At 35.6% G+C, this 23,085-nt stretch overlaps 1 protein-coding gene and 1 long non-coding RNA gene across 2 annotated transcripts in view; one reads left to right on the top strand and one right to left on the bottom strand.

The window, feature by feature from the left end:
• LOC149710181 (uncharacterized) overlaps nucleotides 1-23,085 on the bottom strand; it is a 91,004-nt gene that overhangs the window by 56,850 nt on the left and 11,069 nt on the right. The window contains exons 2-3 of the long non-coding RNA XR_016376916.1: nucleotides 6,118-6,232; nucleotides 5,978-6,021 (exon numbers count right to left, since the gene is read on the bottom strand). This is a non-coding gene — a long non-coding RNA (uncharacterized LOC149710181). The remainder of the gene's footprint in view (nucleotides 1-5,977; nucleotides 6,022-6,117; nucleotides 6,233-23,085) is intronic.
• Nucleotides 13,164-23,085, top strand: part of LOC149710180 (uncharacterized) — a 60,144-nt gene continuing 50,222 nt past the window's right edge. The window contains exon 1 of the mRNA XM_089859984.1: nucleotides 13,164-13,749. The gene's annotated coding sequence lies outside the window, so the exon portion shown is untranslated. The remainder of the gene's footprint in view (nucleotides 13,750-23,085) is intronic.

The raw sequence follows: 23,085 nt of genomic DNA, 5'->3' as shown, positions 1-23,085 counted from the left end.
ATCAAAAATTAGCGCAACTTATCATGATTCGCAGTCATAAAGAAGTAAAGCACGAGGGAATTCAAGCCACAGTAACCCAAGCACGAGAAAAGTACTGGATACCAGCGGGGCGTCAACTGGCCAGAAACGTCATCCGTTATTGCTACCTTTGCAAAAAATACAATGCGAAGCCATGTGACGAGCAATCCGGATTACTTCCAAAGGACCGCATCACAGAAGCTCCCCCATTTTCCGTGGTCGGTATAGACTTCGCAGGACCCTTGCTAGTCAAATCAGGCACAAATTTAGAAAAAGCCTATATTTGTTTGTTTACTTGCGGGGTGACAAGGGCAATTCATCTCGAACTAGTACCATCCTTAAATACGTATGACTTTTTGATGGCGCTTCGAAAGATGATTTCCAGAAGAGGACTGCCCACCGTAGTGTACTCGGACAACGAAAAAACTTTCGTAAAAGCAAACAATGATTTAAAAAAAATGTGGGATAACATGCAAAGTGACGCGGTTAAAGAATTTTTCGGTCAAAAGGGCATACAATGGAAGTTCATAATAGAAAGAGCTCCTTGGTGGGGAGGTCATTACGAGCGGCTAGTAAAATCAACAAAAACCATACTCCGGAAGAATCTAGCTAAAGCATCCCTGTCCTTCCACGAATTAGAAACAGTCCTACAAGAAGCCGAGGCCGTTATCAATTCGCGACCAATTACGTATGTCTTCAATGACGCAAATGAACCTGAACCCTTAACTCCTGCAAACTTCCTAATAGGAAAAAGAATTACGTGTTTACCGCCTCAATCGTTTAATCCAGTAAAATTCCCAAAAAATCAAACGGAATTCGCAAAGAGATTAAGGTATAGGCAAACCCTGATGGAACGTTTAAGTAAACGCTGGAAACAAGAATATTTACTTCAGCTTAGGACCGCTCACCACATTAGTTTAGCTAAAAATAAAACCCAAATAAAACTAGGTGATGTCATGCTCATACAAGAAGACTTGACACCAAAGCATATGTGGAAGCTGGGACGGGTCACAGATGTAATAGTAGGGCGTGACGACAAAATTAGGTCATGTATATTAAAATTAGGTAATGGGAATTCGATCAGACGACCAATTCAATTGCTCTGTGCTTTGGAAGTAAACAAAGAGGATAACATTGTATAAAAAAAAAAAAAAAAAAAAAAAAAAAAAAAAAAAAAAAAAAAAAAAAAAAAAAATTGTATAATTTGTAATGAACTTGGGTAATGCTTTCGCATTACGCGCGGGAGTGTGAAAACCCGTGTTTTATATCTTTCATTGACATTGTAATAATTATTATCTTCTTTAAATTTATCGTATATTAAAATCTAGACAACTATTAAGCAAACATTTTAATTAAAATAAATGACCTAGCACTAAAATTAACTGTAAAGTTTAACTTAAAAAATCTCAATACTAAACCTTAAAAAAAAAAAACACCTTAAATAGAACTAGAAAAATAAGATTGACAAAATATCGGTAAACAAAAAAAACCCAACCCGGGGTACCGAGAAATGTTTTTTAAAAAAGGTGCACTCTGCAGCCCGGAAAATAACCACTGCAGTAGGCACGCTTCTGATTGGTTAAAATGTAAAAAAAATACTATTGTAAAATGTTTTTCTAAAAAAATTGTAACTTAACAGAAAATCACTCTTGTTAAAATTCTCGGCGAGAAGGGTCAGCTCCAAGTTTAGCGAGCAAAATAAAATAAAGAACGGAAATTTTAAAATAGATTCTTGTGGTGGATTTTTCAGTCGGTCAACCGCGAGAATAAAATAAATAGTCTCTCCCAAGGGTAATTAAGGAATTATAACGCAAATTAACGCTTCTCCAGAAATTATATTAGTGCGGAGCGATTAAAAAAAAAAAAAATAAATCAAAAAGTTGATCCAATTATTTTGATGACTCAACTCATACAGCTTCTATTTACACGATCCAACTAGTTGATACAAATGGAGTTGACCCATCAAGCTGAGTCAAAAAGTTTTATCGTCTGCAAGAGCCTTTAGATATACAAAAGATAATCTTTGTGCAAAGGGATGATGAAATCCTCTCAAATAACCCAAGTAAAGGGTTAATGAAAGGCTATACAATTTGTCTAAACCTAAACCGTTCCGTTTAATATCGTAACCTACAAAATAAAAAAAAACCTGAATAAAGATAGTGGGCAGATAAATGAGTAGCAGAACTCATCCTGACCCAGCTGGACCATTAAAAGAAGTCTGGGTCAAAATCACCGAAGAGTAACTTTACCGAAATTCGAGGAGATTTTTCTTATAAAATAAAAGATCCGATTCCCAAACAGAGCGGAACGTTAAATAAAAAAGATTATTTTGAGGAAAGAAATTACTCTGGACTGTTTACGTACGATTCAATTTAAGCCGTAGCTAGAAATACATCCCTTAATTCTACAAATTACGATGGGGCCTCTCCTTAATGTCTAATGATGTTCCTAATAACTATTAATTCCATAGAAAACATATAGTCTTCCTTAAACAATAATGCGTTGCTCCAATAAACAACCCACAGCGAACGCCTAAACCAGAAGGGGATAATAGACGAAGGATGACACTCTGTATCCTCTTAATACTTTAGTTATGTATAACATGATAATTCCCAGACGAGGGATCCCTTTTTGTTTGCTCTCCCTCTTATCAAACTTAAGATGGGTAAGGTGAATTCTATAATTGTTTGGTAATAAATCCCCAGCAAATCAACCTGCACAAACATTGATTGTCTTGACGTGGGACAAAAACGCAAAAGCGCATGCGCCTTGGCAAATAGTTACGTGCTAATAGAGGGAACTATTTGCTATAATAAATGTTTGGAATGATGTTTGGAATGATGTTGGGAAGGATCTTGTTACACTTTGTGGTACAGTTCTCTCGAAGAGAAATATTATATACTTCTTGCTAAACCTAGTAAATGCCTGTAATTTAAGTAACAATACGAATTTATTTCATCTTGAATGCTATCAAAGCAATATTCAAATGATATCGCGTAGAAATTCTATAAGGGAACCTCCTTGGTTATAGAAAAAAATCAAAGTTGCTATATGTTCAGCTAATCGAAATTAAAATTGGAACAACGAATTTAAAAAGGTGTAAACGAGGGGCTGTTCACCGAGTGTAAACGGTGTACACGGCTGTACCTTTCGCTATACTAAATAACCCATAATATTTAAAATCCTGCCCTTGATTACACATAATCCGTAATCAGTATAAATTAATTTGACAGCGATTAGTCCCTCGGGTGTCAAAGCATTCTGGGTAAAGTCCCAAGCAGTAATTATTCACGAATTTAATTATGTAAATTTAAATTTCCCTCGACAAAATAAAATATGAAATTCGAGTTTTGTTTTTCCGAACAACAACAAGAATTTAGTATCCCTTACTACAAAACAGTAAGCATAACGAAGTTGGACGCGTTTCAAGAAATAAATATAAATTTCTCCTTGCTATTCATTCGAAAAATGTCTAAATTCATGGACAACCTGACGTCATCAAAAACGTTTCCCCACGTTACAGGTATGCGATTGTATCTCGAACTTCGAGTGATAGTTCCCTTAACAAAAAATGCGCGAAATAACGCGTGGGTATGATTAGTGAGTATTACAGCGTATAAAATTACGGTAGACTTGTCAATAAAAAAGTATATTTTATGTTCTTTAAACACGTCATGAATGTCACGAATGCTACGCATGCGCGTGGCTACCTAAATTTCAGGGTGGCCCGGCTCGTCAAACGTACGTACGCTCTCGCCCATTAAAAATGCCCTGAGCTTTTTCTTATCGAAATGAATTTGAATCGAGGCGGCCTCGAAGCTACATGACTTCAAATCTTAAATCTTCATTCCCATCCATAAATAACACGTAACCCTAATTCACCCCTTACAATAATTACGCGTGTTATATCATAAGTCCTTCACCATAAGTCTTCGCGAAGAAAGAAGTGTTAATGTCTGTATTCGGTCACAAAGCAGTTAGGTTGACGAGAACTATTAAGTTAGTACGTCATAAGACGGATTTTTGTTTACTTCAAAAATAAATTATGACGACTTATTTCAACTACATGCTTAATCATCCTTGATTTTATGCGTTATGACGTATAAATATCAGTACGTCATTCGCTGATGCAGCGTCAAGGTACTGTAAAGTGCTGCATTCTACACATTAGGACGAATCTTTTTTCATTTATCTATAAAGATGGCGCTTTACCTAAACTGTAGTAGTAAGTTATTGTCAGACAGACGGATAATTATAATACGAACGCTACCATTCCAATAACAGTAAAAACTGATGATTATTAATCAAGAGAATGAATTGAATCTAATTAGAATGACTGGCTTCATTTCAATAATCGAATCTTTTTTCATTTATCTATAAAGATGGCGCTTTACCTAAACTGTAGTAGTAAGTTATTGTCAGACAGACGGATAATTATAATACGAACGCTACCATTCCAATAACAGTAAAAACTGATGATTATTAATCAAGAGAATGAATTGAATCTAATTAGAATGACTGGCTTCATTTCAATAATCGAATCTTTTTTCATTTATCTATAAAGATGGCGCTTTACCTAAACTGTAGTAGTAAGTCGATATATTTGTTGCAGACTTACGGTTATAGCCTTATTGGTTATACACACAGACACAGTAGCAATTTGAGAAAGAGAAGGCAATCAGTCCAAGATAAGAAGATCGATTAAGAAGGGCAATTTCGATTAATCGTCCCAGATTTAAAAAGAAAAATATTACGATTGCCTGAATGAAATTAATCTTCATCGGATGTCATGAGAGAGACAGCTAAAAGCAGACTAATGGCACCTCAAGTTTGTTTGCAAAGACGTTTTAAAAGGAATCAAAGTAACGACTGTCGCTAGTTCGTAATTACTGTTTAAATAGACAGTGGCGCGTAAAGCGAAGCGATCATTAAATTTTGGATTAAAACATTTTTTCCAATGAAATAAAAAATAAGAAAATCATTGAGGTAAATATGATATTCCGTGTTTTGACAAATAAATATCCCAACATAAATATTAACGTGTAAAAATATGTGGAACTGCTACACCACAAAACCAAATTTTATACAGTTTCTTTATACAGGAAATTTCTTATAAGTCTGCCATAAATTAATGGGGATGTTCTTCTGGGTGATATTGAGTCGAAAATGTAATTTCTATGACATTTTGCCGTCCGGGCCACCGTTTTCAAGTCACGTTTGAAATATTTTACGGATGACCCCTTAAATTTAATGAAAAACCTGAAAGACAAAGCTAATTTAATTAAATAAGGGGTCATCCCTAAAACACTAAAATCTTAACTCGAAAACAGTGGCCCGGACTGCAAAATGGAGATAGAAATTACATTTTCGACTCAAAATCGCCCAAAGAACACCCCCTTAATTTATGGCAGACTTATCAGAAACACCCTGTATAAAACATATCGTCATTTGGCTAAAACAGGTAATTTTATTATTACCACTGAGCAAATAAGGCAAAATTAGGTAAATTTGACTCTAGATATTTCGTAAACTGTATTAGCTACAAACTTGTAATTTAGGGTTAGAGGTAGGTCTGGTAAATAATCTTGGTAATTGAAATGAGAGACTTTTACCCACAACGAAGATACAGGGGCTTAAAAGTGGCTAAGTTGCTTCGAGAAAACAGTGCTCGGAGTGCTCAACTTGGCGAGTGCACCCATAAATATTATGCAAAATAGATCATCTTTGGTGACATCCTGTAAAAGTGTGCCCACCGCGACATTCTGTCGTTGAGAGGTAAAGCCATCTAAACCTTTTTTACCTATTTCCCATACTACTGTATCCCTGCATGTAAAACTACCACGCGCAGTGCATAAGTTACCCAGGAAAAGCCACGCCCATCAGCTTCAAAGTTTAAAAATAAACAAAAACAAAGGGGAGGGCAAGGGGAATAATAAAACAGTTTGGTAAAAACACTTACCGAGTATTGGCACAGTTGTTGATCATGGTGAAGTTCTTGTTTTTCTAATAATAGTTGAAAAGTTCACGATAACACGATTGAGTTTTGTGACGTCACGGCTATACTTGACACTTGTAACGATCGTATTGTGTGGTCCATACCAGCGATTTTCTCTTGACGGGATCGCCAAAAACCTTTGATCCCGTCCTTGATCGGTCTATCTCGCTACTCCAGTGGTCAAACGTGACGTGACCCTTTTGAGATGCTCTGGATGACCTTTGAACCCACATAGAAGGGAAAAATAAAAATAAAATTATTAGTTTAAATGTAGGTAATTAATAAGTTTCTTAAACATTTGACCAAGAAATAATCCCGATAAGTAAACAAAAGAACTAATCGGTCTTTAAGTTGAGCTACACTAACCCTAAAATCGTCGATCAAAAACAAAATAGAGAATGTTAAACACCCTACGTTAGGCCTACCGCGAATAATAATAGTATTTACCGGACGATTTAAGAAAAACGCGGTACCTGCGAATTTAGCAAAGAATTAGACGACATTTTGGAGTCGTGACATTAAATTAAAATAAAAAGTAAAAATCCCTCCAAAAAATCAACTAGAAAAAAAAACAACAACAAGCCGCTTGGGCTTAGGAAAACATGGCCCTCATAAGAAAACGTCACCCCTGATACCAACATGAAGTACTAAACCGCATATTGCGGCCATCTTTAAAAATGGTCCCCAGAAAACTAATAAAATGTCCCGACGGACTGACGGGCAACGCCTTTGCCTTTACTAGAACTAGTAATTTTTAAATCGGGCAAACTTTAGGAAACACTGTAGCAATAGAATTTCAGCAGACGTTACGATGATGTAAATTTCTTATCCTTTCTGGAGTGTATTTCCCATTAATATCTCTTAGCGATGAGTGAAGTCAACGGGATACTTTAATGATTGGATACCTCCCGGAGCGCACCTATTCATAACACCAGACGAAAGTGAATGTAACCTATGTTACAACGTTTGGTTAATTCCACTTCTTTTCATTTGACCCTTTCTGGCGGCCCCCAAGGGGTCAACCAACGAGCTTCGCGCCATTTGTACCTCTCGTTCTCTCGCTCTCTGGGTTGTCTATGAGAAAATGCCCTCGATAATTTTACAATTTTCTATGACAAAACGGAAATGGCCGGTACACGGTTCCCATCGCTTATTCTACCCAATGGGAGGCCAAGTTATACAAGGCTTATGGTTTGGTTTGGGTCAAACAAGGTCTCACTGTGGAAAGAAAGGCCAGGTTTGCCCTGGAAAATTCGGTTTAATCCGTTTCTCATAAAACATACCTGCCGCTTAGCGGCCCGGGGATTCTATTAAATTAGATTATCAAAACACGATTATCTTATTGAGTTCGTAGGTATTTTTTTAAATAAAATCGATTGAAATTGTAAAAATAACTGGGAAATATACGTGCGAGAAAGTTGAATGGTTATTTATCACAATTAATAATTGAACAACGGGGGTTTTAAAATTGCTACAATCGGATACAAATATTTATGAGGTTATAATTGTGAATAATGGAATTTAATGAACATTTAAATGGTAATATTGGTCATTTATTTTTGTAAATATATGAATAGACGTTTTTAAATTTCAGAAAACATGAAGAAACTATTGAAAAATACGCAAGAATATTAAGAAATTGCTGATAAGTATATGGGCAAATAACAAGAAATTGATGAAAAACATATGCGAATTGCGAAAATAGCGAGAAATATATGCGAAAATGACGAGAAATATATGCGAAAATGACAAGAAATTGATGAAAACTATATATGCGAAAATGACAAGAAATTGATGAAAACTATATATGCGAAAATGACAAGAAATTGATGAAAACTATATATGCGAAAATAACGAGAAATTGATGAAAACTATATATGCGAAAATGACGAGAAATTGATGAAAACTATATATGCGAAAATGACAAGAAATTGATGAAAACTATATATGCGAAAATAACGAGAAGTTGGAGAAAAATATATGCGAAAATAACGAGAAATTGACGAAAAATATGGGAGAAAGTGACAAGAAATTGACTAAAAATATGGGAGAAAGTAACAAGAAATTGACGAAAAATATGGGAGAAAGTAACAAGAAATTGACGAAAAATATGGGAGAAAGTAACAAGAAATTGACGAAAAATATGGGAGAAAGTAACAAGAAATTGACGAAAAATATGGGAGAAAGTAACAAGAAATTGACGAAAAATATGGGAGAAAGTAACAAGAAATTGACGAAAAATATGGGAGAAAGTAACAAGAAATTGACGAAAAATATGGGAGACAGTAACAAGAAATTGACGAAAAATATGGGAGACAGTAACAAGAAATTGACGAAAAATATATGCGAAAGTAACAAGATATTGATGAAAAATATATGCGAAAATAGGAAGACCTTGATGAAAGATACAGGAGAAAATTACTTGATGAAAAATATATGCGAAAATAAGAAGACCCTGATCATGGCCTGATGGCTAATCAAGTCGAAAGATGAAAGCCCGGATAAAATTCCGTACACTAAATCAAAAACAAAGATGGGGGGAATAATCAATATATAGAAATTTACATAAACATCCCAAAATTACACGCCTAGTTAAATCGGATAGAAAATCAAATTAGACCTAACCCTTGGGAAGAGAAAAAGAAAAATATATATAAAATACGCCATCATTAGTGCACTGCGTTTCCTCTTAATATTTTCTTGAAACGGAAGTCATTTTTACAAGCATTATAAAAACAAGGAAAATAAAGCAAAAAGAAAAAGAAAATATAATTCAGATCCTTGAAATAAAAATCTCTAGTAGGTCCGCGTACTCCTACGATATATACCAAGTTTTTACCACGGCGAACATTTTGAGAGTTGCGTGGAGCTGCTGAATACTCGAAAAGGAACCAGTTCAAGTTTGCAACGAAAGGAAAACCACGGCGTATTAATATTCGATGAAGAAAATGAAGCAATTTCAGGAAGTTACGAATAGTGAAGAGTACTCTCAAGAGTCAGGGCTTTTAGAATTAATATTAGCACTCGGGGCGCCCCCTGAAATAATAAAGTTTGATTGTGAACGGGAGCGTGGATGGAAGTGGCCCATTATCTTCCAAGCGCGAGCTTCCCGTGTCAAAGGTCACGACCCCCTCACTTAGCCCCGCCATCTCCTATCACGTTTGCTCTTTTACCCAAACCAACGCCATGCACTCGACTATTCCAAGCGAGTCGAAAGCTAAGGTACCTAAACAAGCTTGCGTAATACCATAAGTTTATAAGATACGTTCCATATAAGTATCACACTTCCTATACTTCGCAATGCTAGAGACTTTCATCTCGAGCTTGTTCCAAAACAAGCGAGAATTGATGGCCACACTCGGTTAAATTGCAGGACTTCCATCTTCCTATTTAGACTGTACCAAGAAGTGATATCTAGTGTACTAGGGAGAAGGTAAAAGTTGCCAAAGTATTCGCGCAATAGTCCCAGTCCCCCTTCCAAATTACAAGGGGGGGGCGTAAAAGGAGGCCGGGCTATTTCGCAGCCTCTCCTCAGTCGGAAAATACGTAATTTTCGTCATTCACGTCGTGCTGACGTGAGTTTCCAAGAACCAAATGAGATGCTGGCGGGGATTAACTCCAGACTTAAGTTTGGACTGGAGATAAAGCTAGAAATGTGGCGAATTTATACCTTCTCCCTAGTAAACTAGATAAAGCTTCTTGACTGTACTAAGCCTTAGACAGCGCCTCACCAGGCGTCGCCTGACGAGTACCTATGACCTACGTCACTTCATGACAAGCTCCAGTTTGTAACCAGTGACAAACTTATGGAACATACCTTATGAACCTAACAAACGCCTAACGTGTAACGCTTCTATAAACTTATTATTTTATTTTATTCTTTTCGATATTTTTTAGCTTCGAAGCGTGACTTTGGTGTGGTTGCTGCGCTTGGATAGTCAAAAGTCTTTCGTTTTAAAAATGTCCTCTCGCTCCTCTTTTTCGGGCTTAGTCGACGCGCGTGTTCTTTTTTCAGCCAACCGTGACTGCCATGGCTGCTCGTAGACCGATTACAACAAGGGGTTCTATACGTTATTCCGTTCTTAAGGAAATTTTTTGGACATTTATGGCTGCCATTTTCCAAGATGTCAACGGATTTAAAAAATATTTCTTACTCCCTATTAATGGATCCTCAGTAAGATCTTTCCTTAGTTTCAGCTTGCTGGGTTAAGGGGTTTGGACTGGGCGTTGCCAATCAGTCAGTTCGGGCTGATATTTTTACATTTATGGCTGCCATTTTAAAAAATGTCAACGGATTGGAAAAATGTTTCATACTAAGGATCCATTAATAAAGAGTAAAGCCTTTCCTTAGTTTCAGCTTGCTAGGTTACACGGTGTGGACAAGGTGTTGCCTATTAGTCAGCCAGACAGGACTAATATTTTTTTATATTTATGGCTGCCATTTTCCAAGATGTCTGCGGATTGGAAAACTATTTCATAATGAAGATCCATTAATAAAGAGCAAGGTTATTTAGCAAATACAGCTTCCCAGGTAAAGCAGCTTGGACTGGACGTTGACTATCAGTCAGTCAGACAGGACTAATATTTTAAATATTTTAAGACTTATGTCTGCCATTTTCCAAGATGTCCGCGGATTGAAAAAATATTATGTACGAAGGACCCACCAATAAAGAGCAACGTCTTTGCACAATTTCAGCTTCCCGGGGCGATTGACTGGACGTTGACTACCAATAACTAAGGACTAATATTTTTACATTGATCGCTGCCATTTTACAAGATGTCAGCTAAATGACCCCAATGACCCTTAGTGAGGACCAAGTAATAAAGAGTAAGGTCTTTGCATACTTTCAGCTTACTAGGTAAAGCGGTTTGAACTGGGCGTTAACTATCAGTCAGTCAGTCAGCCAGCCAAGACTTTTACTTAAATAAAGATATCAATTTCGAAAGAAAACAACAAAATTGTTAATTTGGTTCGGGAATTTTTCGACAAAACAAGTTTTTCTTAACTTCTCCCAAATACCGCCCAAATCATTTAAAAATCCATTTATGAATTACAACTATTACCTTGAATAAAAATCAGAAAATATAATCTAGATGACTTTCCTAAATCCTAACAGATTATGTACGGTACATATAATCCAACTCTAAAAAACAAACACTTGAAAATTTATTTCCTGAAGAGGTTTCTTATTTACAACTTGTAAAGGCGATAGTTGTAGAGCTCTTTGGACGTGGTAATGTAATCACTCGTATGTGTAATTTGCGTGCGTAGAAGACGGGGATATGAAGGGTGGGGGAAAGGGGGTAGGAAATCAAAATGATGAAGGCACCACCGTATTAATGACGGACAGAGAAGAGAAGAGAACTGGTCAAAAGAGAGAGAATTGTATTTCAAACGGGAAGAAGAAGAAGAAACAGCTAGGGCGAGTCGCGCTTCGCCAAGAATTGCACGACTTTACGTTTAGTTTGGAAACTCATTTATTCAACCGCCAAGCTCCTCTCTTTACGCCAAGCGAGCACCATAATTTAATGCCAAAACATCCTAACAGCCTGTTCTGATTAAATTAACTAGCTGTTCATACATTAAAATTCCTAGAATGTCTTCAATATGAATTTCAATGTCAATGAAGAATTATTACATTTAAGTGAAATTACATTATTGGTGGTAGGAAATTAGGGTGAATAAAAATAGGTTATAAAGTTACAAAACTGCAAGAAAGTTAATGATTAATTAGTTTTATTATAAGTAATGTTATCTGCGCAACGAATTTAAGCATTTATTCTGGATTAAGTAATGATATTTTGGTTTCATACTGAAAGAATAAACATTAGGGGAACGCGAAATTTGTTTGTTTATTATTTGTTGGGTGGTAATTTTAGGCAGTACCGTTGGTTTTAATTTTTTATAAATAAAATTTGAAGAATGGAAATTGAGGGAACACGACATTTCGGTTCATATGCTAATTTGATTGTCCGTACTTTGCCTAACGTCATATTTAACTACTTCTCCAATATTTATACCTATAATCAGCTCGTAATGTAATGCATACGGACTCGCGATGGAGCTAAACTGATGGACTGTCGTAAAGGCATATCAATATCTAAAGTCTAATCCAATTTCAAGAAGTATGGATTGGGGATAAAACGGGAACCTGACATTGTATTTATGCTATGATAGTCGAGGTGAGGCTAGGTTTGCTCTCGTTTTGGTTAAGGTTAGGTTAAGTTTGGTTTAGTTTTGGTTAAGGAGAAGGTTAGGTTAAGTTTGAATTGGCTTTGGTTAAGGTTATGATAAGTTTGGTTTGTGTTTAGTTTTGGTTAAGGTTATGATAAGTTTGGTTTGTGTTTAGTTTTGGTTAAGGTTATAGGATGAGCTTGGTTTCGGTTTAGTTTTGGTTAAGGTTATAGGATGAGCTTGGTTTCGGTTAAGGTAAGGCTTCTTTAGGTTTGGGTTAAGGTAAGGCTTCTTTAGGTTTGGGTTAAGGTAAGGCTTCTTTAGGTTTGGGTTAAGGTTAGGCTACGTAAGTTTTGGGTTAAGGTTAGGCTAAGTTTGCTTTTGGTTATGGTTAGGCTAATTTTGATTTTGGTTAAGGTTAGGCTAATTTTGATTTTGGTTAAGGTTAGGCTAATTTTGATTTTGGTTAAGGTTAGGCTAATTTTGATTTTGGTTAAGGTTAGGCTAATTTTGTTTTTGGTTAAGGTTAGGCTAACTTCGATTTTGGTTAAGGTTAGGCTAAGTTTGCTTTTGATTAAGGTTAGGCTTAGATTATAGGTTTGGTTCAATGGAATGGGTTTAGGTTCCCATCCTCTAGGCATAAAATTAATAGCCCCGCCAAACACAGAAGGTAATCACCAAAGGAATGTAAAAATAACATACTTCGATATCGAAACTACTTAAGAAGAACAAAAAAAAACCTCCATTTTAGCAAGTTACGTCATTTTGACACTGAGGCGTATGGTTATAACATTACGTCACGCCCGTCATTCAATCTCCACCCGAGAGTGAAGTGGTCGTGATTTGCCATTTCCCCCCTTAATACTTTCTACCCCCTTTTTTATTTCAAATCCATCCCCCTTTTAAACCAGAGAGATAGAAAGAGAAACAAGGGGGAAGAAGCGCCACGCGTGGTCGATTCCGGCGTTAGAGAAAGGTAGCGTTTGCCGCCCGACTACACTGTCTACAGCAGCCCATCTAACGTCGCTCCCGATCGAGCTACGTACGAAATCCCTTCGGCTAAAGAAGTCCGCGGAAAAAACACTCCTTAAAAATCCCTTTAAATAAACGTCGCGGTTACAATTACGTACCCCTTTAAAAATAACAACTCCAAAAAAATAAATAAATTAAAAACTGATGAAAAAAAAAGAATAAATAATAATGAAATCATTAAAAACAATGAGTAATCTTGACGTAAATTCATTATCGAATGACTGTCGCGCCCCGTTTTCCGTTCTCATTGAATTGATCTAGAAATTATTATAGGGCCTTGGCTTGGCCTAGAGAGAGATAAATTTAAGCGGGCTGAAATGTTTTCGCGGCAAAACTCGAGTTAAATCCCGCGAAATTCCCGCAACAACATAAATTTTATCGAATTGTTGAAAAAGTGTTCCGTCTCTCCTGTCATTTTGGAACGTGGTGAATTTGAAGCGCTTCTAACTCAGTCGGTTTCTGGTTACGGTAGCCGAGTCATAAACAAGGATTAAATACACGGATGGTCTCTTAATCGATACGGAAAAACGTAAGATATCATCAGTTCATTCTTTCAAATTTTAAAGTGGAATTGCAACCTTAAAATTCTTATTGGTTTAAAAAGTACCGATTTTGGTAGAGGTGCGAGTCGGTAATGCGGGAGAACCGAACCCCCATGGTGTTATGGTAGAGATGCGAGTCGGTAATGCGGGGAAAAGGAACCCCCTTGGTGTTAGGTTAGGAATTATGGTAGAGATGCTTGTCGGTAATGTGGGGAAACCGAACCCCCGTGATGTTATGGTAGAGATGCTTGTCGGTAATGTGGGGAAACCGAACCCCCGTGATGTTATGATAGAGATGCTTGTCGGTAATGCGGGGAAAAGGAACCCCCTTGGTGTTAGGTTAGGAATTATGGTAGAGATGCTTGTCGGTAATGTGGGGAAACCGAACCGGTGTGGTGTTAGGTTAGGTTAGTTTAGGTTTCGTTTAATGGGTGATCGAAATTAACCGCATAGTAATTTGCCCATTAAATTATTGTGGCAAATAACCCTTGATTTAAGTATTTTTGGATTTACTTGTACTTAGATTACAGTAAATTAAAAACAAAACGGTAGTTTAATATTTTTCAATCATTATACTCGGAAAGTTACCTACAGTTTTAAAACAGTATTCTATAACCAATAATAAATACAGCCAATTACTAAACGTTTATAGACCTTAGTTATATTTAATTTTAACATATGTTAATATGGCGTCAATAATGCTACCAAAAGCTAATGAAACTTTTACCTAGGTTTTTAGAATATAGCTTTTTCCTCGCCATAAAAGCAGTAATTTTTCTAAATTTCAAATTACCTGGATATGTAATGGTTAAGCCTAGATCATAAAAACCAATTAAACATTTACGTGGTTTTCTACGTTCACCTAGCTTTTTAGAACTACCTTTTGCCTTGCATCATAAAAGCAGTAGTTTTTTAAACTACCTGAAAATGTAATTTCTAGATCATAAAAACCTCTTTAAAAAACTAATTTACGTTGTTCATTACACGAATAAACCAATTAAAATAAAGGTTGCACTTCTACTTTAAATTTTCTCCCATGTTTTTGGTTTCTCCGGTTTCCGATCCTCTGACAGTTGATTAGAAACGTTTAGAACCTCTAGGGGGAGGGGGGCAAGGGTGGTTGGGGGGGGATTAATCCCTACAATACTTGATTTACAACTGAGACTATCTTTTAATTCTTTATCATGGACTTGGGATGGATAGACCACCCCGTCATTTACTTCTGTGTCTTATAAGACATCTCTAAGTGCTTGATAAAGATAGTGTAAAAGAAATGTCATTAATCCCTATACCTTTGAAACGATTCAATTAATGGTATACAGGGTGTTTCTGGAAACACCCTGTATACTAGGCTAGTGTTAACCGGAATAAATACAGATAATTGGAATCATTGTGTCCCATGTTAATTTCTATGCGGGGTTTGGGGGCCGGGCTTGAACACTTACTATCCCTTATGTCTCATCATTCTGACGTTTTTTTAACTGTGATTTCATTGGCTTGAGGTCAAACGCACGCGCTAGGTGAAATACGCAGGGAGGTTGATTATTCGCGAGGTAAAATTACTCATAAATAATGATTAGTCTATCTAGCTCTTCCCACAAAATCCACCTAGATACGTTGAGAAAATGGATGGTTACACAATGATTCCTATTGGTTGTATGAATTCCTGGTGTTAATAAATTAAACAGTTTTATATTAAAAGTAATGGAGATCAAAGTTGAATCTTAATTTTAAAGTCACTTTTTGTTGTATTGTACAAAATATATTTTTGTGTATTTTACTGACACACAAGATCTATAATTATTATTTTTTCAATTATAATTAGTACTTTGTTTTTATACCTGTATATTTAACCTAACGTTAACCAGCCTAGAGTCTAATTAAGACTTCGCTTTAATTAAAATCGCATCTTACTCCCACTCGACACTTAATGAATCTTTCTTATAATAATGCTTTATAACATATTTGCATTCTGACTTGCGCGTAATTTGGCCACATTATAGTGGAATAATCTTTGACCCCAAATCTCAGGCGCAACAGATCGAATTTTTGAAATCGATCTTCGCCACGATAAATATCTTTAATTAAAAACTAATAATAATTATATCGAAATTGGCTGAGTCATCGCTAAAAAATATCGTTATAACGACATTATCACATCTGACCTGACCCCAAATCTCTTCCAATTTAAATCTTTGATGATACCATGGCCTAAAGGTTAATACACATCGTAAAATCTTTAATTTTAAAAAAAGATACGACCAGACAACTTCCGGTGCGGTTTTCTTAAATAAAATTTACTTAATTTCAAGTTCGAATAAAGATGAGATCCTTTACCGTTAATTGCACCCAAGTTAGATTTATAACAGCGCAAAATCTTAAGACTTTTAAAGAAAAATTTCGTTGGATTTATTACAAATATTAACAAAATAAGTTCAAAATTGAAATACTAGTGCTATCCCACTTATAGACCAGGAATAGATTTAATTTTAAAAGTAGGAATGGAGAACAGAGTAATCTGGGCGCGCGTCAAAGTCCCGGAACCCCCTTCCCCGGGACGGAGGGGGTATGAAAGAAGAGGCGGATCATAGCGACAGAGGTAAAAAGGAACCACTATTATCCGCCGTCCCCGTCAGTAACGCCATCAAAACGTAGTTTAAGTGTGCCAATAAGATAATTTAAACTTTTCGTTACGTGTTGGAGGGAGGGGCTCTATACTGGGCTATGAGTCGGAGTGACGTAAATACTAACCGTTCTCCATTCCTGCTTCTAAAATTACATCTATCCCCGTATAAACTTAAAAAAAAGTCTTAGAAAAACAAAGTGTGCTGCAGATAATCTTTAAATACTTGTGTTTATAGATATTGGCTAAGTTTTAAAAGCGTTAAACGTGGTAATACATCATTGCTAATGGAGTTACTTATGGAATATTTTAAGCTTGGCAAGGTTTCCCTTCGTCATGCATCTAATAAGGTTGCTAAAAAATTCCAGCCTAGATTGTGCAATCGCTAAATAAACGCGCAAAGTTTCCCGAATATAACTTTTAAACCATCCTTGATAACCCCTCCACTCGAAAAGGGTAACCTATTTTAAGAGAGTTAAAAGGTCAAAGGGCAATTAACCCCGACGAGAGTCGAGACGGAGGCCTAGATGTACTCCAGATAAAGATCTCTCTCTCTCTCTCTCTCTCTCTAGTTCGTCTCTTATAATGAGTATACTATACACCGGGTGATGCTTTTCGCAATGAACCAATATCGGTGTCACGGACGTGCACTGACTGATGTTATGTTTAAATCAGTTTGCTGGGATATAAAGGCTAATGCTAATCGATATAATATATTAACTACACTTAAAAATTTGTCTGAAAAGACGGTATGGTATGTTTAAATATGAATGCGAATTTTGGTTGCTTGAGAGTTTATTTTGTATTTATGAATAATAAACAGTTTTATTTTGTAAATAGCAATAGCATATTTATCCCTAATCTAATTAGATTAATTAAGACGCTTGGGTAATTCAGATGTGATATAAATTACCGATTTAGAGCATACCGTAATTTTACCATGGTAATTTTGTATTTTTAGCGCTTAGAACCTTTCAAATTACAACTGATATACTGTACTTAAATTAATTTTAATTACCTTCAAAAAGGGTAATTTATTTCCCAAAATTCTAATCGACTACAAAATTTAAAAATTATAAATGATAATTTAACATATCTACTGATTATAAAATTCATTAGGGTTGGCACGAAATTTTCAAATTCAAATTCCCTGACTTATCCATGTTTTCCCTAACCCCTTCTTTACTATATTTTCCCTAACGTTTTTAGGTCCAATTGTCATTATTCTAAATATAAGTAAACAATTGCATTTAAATCGTAAAACATTATGAGATTTCGGTGTCTGGTGAAACGTGATCTCGCTAAAACGGCGTTTAAAACGTCACCCATCTGAATGGTTGAACCGCGGGTCATATTTATGTCACTTTAACCAAATACCCAGACTTTACCCTGACCATTTTGGCCCATTTGATAATTCTCTGACCTGTGGCAACCCTTGTTCCGGCATAGTGCAAAGACTGGTCTGCAGTAAAACACCCGGTACAGTTAGTCTTACCTCAGAATAAATCTAATTATACCTTATATTCGAAAAAATCCTGGATAGAATTCATAATTAGCATTTTTAGCTATTTAATATATAAATCCCAAATTTTATTGAAACATTGTTAAATTTCAAAAGGCAGATGCAGGCAGAGACATCAGATGCAACGCAATAGGATATAGTATGTTGTAGCCTAAATATTGGAGGGTCCTAATGAGGTGGAATATTTGATAATATCGTAAAATGTCAGAGAGTGTTTGAGGTATATTGCCCGCGGCCATGTCTAATTAACAGGTATGTGTTTTTCAAGGCGTCCCATTTCTATAATTAGTATGGTAAAGTCAATCGCGACGTGGTTATACAGCCTAAGGCGAACTATACAGACGAGTTGCAATGATATGTTTCGAAACTTCGTCTGAAAAACAGGCGAGTTTGTAGTTTGTTCGCTAAGCGTCGTCTTCGGAAATTACGTGCAGAGAAAGTAACACCCAGGAGCAAGGCCGCCAATTGGGGTATTCTGCCTTTCGCCAAGATGCAACACCAGATGGAGCCCGAGTTCACTACACGCGGGACGAGAGCCAACTCGCACTGCCTCTAGCGGTGCTTCTTGGAAATAGGGAGAATATTTCAAATATGTAAAACCAGGAATAGATTTAATTTTAGAAGTAGGAATGGAGAACGGTTAGTATTTACTTCAGTCCGACTCATAGCTCAGTACAGAGCCCCTCCCTCGAATACGTAACGAAAAGTTTAAATTATCTCATTGGCTCACTTAAACTACGTTTTTATGACGTTGCTGACGGGGACGGCGAAAAATACGTTATCACTTTTAACCTCTGTCGCTATGACCCGCCTCTTCTTTTACACCCCCCTCCGTCCCGTGGAAGGGAGTCCGGGTCGCGCGCTTAGAATACTCTGTTCTCCATTCCTACTGCTCAAATTAAGTCTATCCCTGGTAAAACTAATAAAACCTTATGGTGCTGACGGAAAATAATTAATAAAAGCGTTTATAAAATTCATATTTCGTATTCAAATTTCGCATTAAATTCGTGCAACGATGCAACACGAACGGCGTGAAATACCTCGAATAATTTTGCATAAACACCGGATCAAATCGTTAAATTTATTCATCGAAATTTACTTGACCATCGCGTACCCTACAAAATTCCGTTCCAAATTTAGATATCTGGAGTGTGAATTTAATAAAAAAAAAATAAAAATTGGGGGAAAATAATTGCAATAAATATAAACTGTCGATTAAAAATTAATGGCATGAAGTTGGAAGTTCGACCGCGTGACCGAGCCGAGATTTTTTTTTTATATTAAATATTTATTTCTACCTTGTATTTTGAATTGTGTAACATTCTCACGTGAATGGACAACGAAAAAGGATAATAAGGAAAACTTTAAGAACATTTTTATTATTAAATAATGTAGTTCCCGTTATAACAAATGAATTAAACTTACCAAAACTTTATCGAATCTCAATATTTTCCTTATCATTATGTTTTACCATAATGAGAAGTAAACTTTATATTTAATAATTATTTATGGAAAATCATAATGTTTTTAATAAACGCGTGATAATTTTAATTATTCAAGGTGTTTTATTTTAAGGAAAGGTCGACTAATATTTATTTATTTATTGGGAAGAGCGTATAAATTATTAATTAATTATTTATATACTTTAATATTTTAAAAATAAAAGGGTCTGTCACGATATTGTTGGCATACTTTAACCCTTTCAATCTTAATTGTCACAATATACATCACATTATGATATAAGTTACATCTTATCATGAAATTAATAATAATAATAATACTACGAAAACAAAACTAAAACCATAAGTTTGTCACTGGTTACTGAAAGCTTGTCATGAAGTGACGTAGGTGAAACGTCATATTTTCTCGTAAAGCGACGCTTGGTGAGGTGCTGTCAAAGGCAAAACTAAGCGAGTGTAGTCAATTCTCGCCTGGTTCTCGAACTATCTCTTAGTAAGTCTCAAGCATTACGGAGTATAGCTAGTGTCATACTTATGAAACATCCTATAAACTTGCACAAAAACTAATATAATTTCGAGCGAGTAAAACTCTGAGCCTGAAACAGGCAGGTAATGGAGGAAAAATAGAAGGATACTTGCTGAAATATAGCTATGCTTATAAAGGGGGCATAAAGGGTTGAAACAAATTGATTTAATTCGTTTTAGAATGGTAAAAGCTACTCAAATATATGTTAATAAAACAAAGCAAAACATTTGTGCTTATTTTAAAACTAATAAGTTAGCATTTAAGGAAAAGATCCCAGTTTTTCACATTGTACCTTAAAAGAACCGCATTTTTCTAAATATAAACGGAAAAATATTAAATAAAAAACATAAATGATCTCTTATTACAAAATAATTACCATTTAATTACTCTTAATAACGAGGACTACTGTGTCGCCATGTTTAGAGGCGTCTGCTAGCCAATCCCGTTCGGGTTCTGGCTAAGCATGGCAAGGCACTAAGGCAGTATAACGTTTTTAAGAACATGTAAATAGTAATTACTTTTAGGTCATTTATTTTAATGTCACCAAGCTGGACGGTTTAACCACAGATATTTTAGCAAATTTCATCAGATTCCTTGACTCTTAAAATCCCCCGACTTTTCCAGGATTTCCTGGTGATCTCAATGGACGAAGGTTCATGTTTAGCTAACAAAATCTGCGAAAATTCAGCTTCCTTCATAAAATGGTTTATAGTTTGGGCATTGTTTCAAATACAATTACTTAAATCATTTAGAAGATATACTTTTTTGCATTATCACTTTAAATACGCTTCTTCAATATTCAAGGGTACATTAAATAAATTCGAGATTTTACTCTAGCGATAAAAATTTCAATATCTTGGAAAATTCACGCCGGTGGTTGTTTAATACACGTCGGTTCTCATTCTATGGAAGAGCTAAAGGTGTCTGTGACCCCGCGGTTTGAACTTTTATTAAAGCTATATATATATATATGTTAGGCGAATCTAAATAATATAAAGACTATTTAAACAGACATCCCAACCAAGGCGAGAACGGTATTTGCATCGAAAAAAGGTGTATATTTAACATCTAGCTATCCTGGTCTATAATAATAATAAATTTTGCCGCCTAATCCGGCCAAGTCCCGCCACGCACGATATCCAATAAAAGATTTTGATATCTTCTTATTTGGCAAATGTCTGTAACTCTGTCTGCACCAAACTCCTGTTGTACAGTACTTCCTCCACGTGTCCTTATATCATGTAAGGGTCACCGAATACATAAAGGGGTACTTAAACGTCTCAAACCATATACAGTGGGTTTCTAATAAGTCTACCATATACTAATCTTTGGGTCAAACCAGGGATAGATTTAATTTTAGAAGCAGGAATGGAGAACGATCGGTTAGTATTTACTTCAGCCCGACTCATAGCCCAGTACAGAGCCCCTCCCTCCAACACGTAACGAAAAGTTTAAATTATCTTATTGGCTCACTTAAACTACGTTTTGATGACGTTGCTGACGGGGACGGCGAAAAATACGTAGTTCCTTTTTACCTCTGTCGCTATGACCCGCCCCTTATTTCATACCCCCGTCGCGGGGAAGGGGGTTCCGGGACATTGACGGGCGCCCAGATTACTCTGTTCTCCATTCCTACTTTTAAAATTAACTCTATTCCTAGTTTGATGTTTGGGTCAAATTGAGTCATTGGAAAGTGTTAAAGAACATGTATGTGGTATATAGCATTTAGTTACTGGGATATAGGCTACCAATACTTGATTGGCAACTAAAACAAAACAAGGGTCCCAAGAGGACCATTACAATTTTGCGCCACATCTCGTATGGCGACATCTTGTATATTTCAGCGAAATCAACACCTGGCATTTACCAAAATATATTTCAAATTATATTTCAATTACTATTTAAAATATTATTTTTTCATGGCGCGCGAATACTTAGGCGTCTTATACCTTCTCCCTAATAAACTAGATATCACTTCTTGATATTTGAAATTCAATTAGTATTTAGATATAATACCCGGAAGGTACTGTTTAACCTTTAACATGATTGCCAATCATGTTTGTTTACGCAATGGAAAAACTATAATTTAGTTTTTTCTTAATTTGCGTATTATGTTATACTATTTTGGTTAAGTAAATATTAGAAAATTCAAAGCAAGATTGCCTTGAGACGCTTTTTTTTAAAGAATTTCTATAGCAAAATGACGACACCGTGAAAATTTATGTAATTAATGAAACAATTTCAAAACAGACCCAAATATTAATTTAAAAACGATTCAATGTAGTTTTATGTAATGTGTATAATTAGTCTGATTTTTTTAAGGAATTCTTTAGGCGGTGTCTTAAGTAAAGTCTATCTTGCGTATAAAGATTTGAAGTTCAGAGAACAGATCAAAATCAAGATATTCTAGACGGTCTTTCTATTTTGGGATCGGTTTAAATGCCATAATTAAAGTTGTTCCTACGTGATGACTTGACCTCTGAGGGTTGATATGTTTGGGGTTAAAGGTCACCCCGTACAATATCTATGGATTTGAGGGAAAAATTATGTTTGCTAATTTTTCATGCCCAGTTCAGAGTAATTATTTTAAACATAAAGAAATGTCATAATTTACTCTGTATCTATGTGATGATTCGACCACTGAGGCTTGAGTTATTTGAGGTTAAAGGTCAGCCCGTACAATATCCATGGATCAATGGCTAAATTATGTTTTCTAATTTTTCATGCCCAGTTCAGAGTAATTATTTTAAATATAAAGAAATGTCATAATGTCATAATTTACTCTGTTTCTATGTGATGATTCGACTTCTGAGGCTTGAGTTATTTGAGGTTAAAGGTCAGCCCATACAATACCCTTGGATCAATGGTTAAATTAAGTTTGCTAATTTTTCATGCCCAGTTCAGAGTAATTATTTTAAATATAAAGAAATATCATGAAGTCATAATTTACTCTGTTTCTATGTGATGATTCGACTTCTGAGGCTTGAGTTATTTGAGGTTAAAGGTCACCCCGTACAATACCCATGGATCAATGGCTAAATTATGTTTTCTAATTTTTCATGCCCAGTTCAGCGAAATTATTTTAAATATATACTATTTAATTTGTTTCGGAATTTAAAGTAAATAATTAGCCAAAAAACATATTGTCTAAATTTTGAAACTGATGAACAATAAACGCTTTCTACTAGCAAT

Source organism: Phalangium opilio, unplaced genomic scaffold (genome assembly GCF_054372755.1).
Source record: "Phalangium opilio isolate 3A_F unplaced genomic scaffold, DU_Popi_V2 ptg000011l_1, whole genome shotgun sequence".
Taxonomy (NCBI): Eukaryota; Metazoa; Arthropoda; class Arachnida; order Opiliones; family Phalangiidae; genus Phalangium; species Phalangium opilio.
The sequence above is the reverse complement of the archived record's forward strand: the minus strand, read 5'-3'. Positions and strand labels throughout refer to the sequence as shown.